Source organism: Capsella rubella, unplaced genomic scaffold, assembly GCF_000375325.1.
Source record: "Capsella rubella cultivar Monte Gargano unplaced genomic scaffold, Caprub1_0 scaffold_3, whole genome shotgun sequence".
Classification (NCBI taxonomy): Eukaryota; Viridiplantae; Streptophyta; class Magnoliopsida; order Brassicales; family Brassicaceae; genus Capsella; species Capsella rubella.
The window spans coordinates 13,771,016-13,772,368 of NW_006238921.1; the positions used below are offsets into that span (position 1 = coordinate 13,771,016).

Here is a 1,353-nt window from a genome sequence, read left to right on the forward strand (position 1 = left end):
AATGCAGACAATGTTGTTGTGGAAACTGTGCCTGCAGCGACAACCATGGTTTCATTGCCTAATGCGAGGCCAAAGCGACCATCCAAAGCACCAGGTTATCTCTCTGACTATCATTGTTCCCTTACTCAAATTTCTACTCCCAATTCTTCACCACCAGCAAAAATTTTCACAACTCCCTATCCTATTTCCTCTTACCTTTCTTATTCAAACATAAACCCTACCTACCAAGATTATATTCTTGCAGTTTCCTTAGAAACAGAACCAAAAACTTTTCACCAAGCTATAGCATCTGTTCAGTGGCAAAAGGCTATGAATGTGGAGTTGGATTCTATGGAATTGAATCGGATCTTTAATATTGTTTCTTTGCCACCTGGTAAGAATGTAGTAGGATGCAAGTGGGTTTATACTATTAAGTATAATGCTGATGGCACAATAGAAAGATATAAGGCTAGACTAGTTGCAAAAGGTTATACTCAACAAGAAGGGGTAGATTACTTTGAGACATTCTCTCCTGTTGCTAAACTGGCTAGTGTCAAGCTTATTCTAGATTGTGCAGCTAAGAAGAATTGGAGTCTCTCGCAAATGGACATCACTAGTGCTTTTCTGCACAGTGATCTTGACGAAGAGATTTACATGAGTTTACCTCTTGGATACACCTCAGCTGATGGCAATCTTCCTCCAAATCCGGTGTGCAGACTACATAAGTCAATATATGGACTTAAACAGGCGTCAAGACAGTGGTACAAGTGTTTATCTAAAGCACTACTGGATGATGGTTTTGTTCAATCTTATGCAGACAACACACTCTTCACAAAGCTGAGAGGTACTTCCTTCATTGCATTATTAGTATATGTAGATGATATACTAATAGTGAGCAACAATGATGCTGCTGTTCACTCTGTAAAGACAACACTTGGGAATGTTTTCAAAACAAAAGATTTGGGTACAGCAAAGTTTTTCCTTGGCTTAGAAATAGCAAGAAGTGCAGCTGGTATCTCAGTTTGTCAGAGAAAGTATTGCCTGGACTTGTTAGCTGATACAGGTCTGTTGGGATGTAAACTGAAACCTGTACCAATGGATCCAACAGAACCATTGAATAAGGAAACAGGCACCCTATTACCTGATCTAACTCCTTATCGGGAATTGGTTGGTAGGTTACAGTATCTCTGCATCACTAGGCCTGACATAACATTTGCAGTGAATAGGTTGAGTCAATTCCTGTCATGTGCTACTGATGTTCACTTGCATGCGGTTTATAACATTCTCAAGTATCTGAAGAACAGTCCGGGTCAAGGCTTATTCTTCTCTGCAACTTCAGATTTGAGTTTGAATGGGTTCGCAGATGCTGACTGG

General features: G+C 40.1%; 1 protein-coding gene across 1 annotated transcript in view; it reads right to left on the minus strand.

The window, feature by feature from the left end:
* The window catches only part of LOC17890947 (succinate dehydrogenase [ubiquinone] flavoprotein subunit 2, mitochondrial), a 7,169-nt gene that overhangs the window by 2,588 nt on the left and 3,228 nt on the right, over window positions 1–1,353 (minus strand). The gene's annotated exons all lie outside the window — the stretch shown is intronic.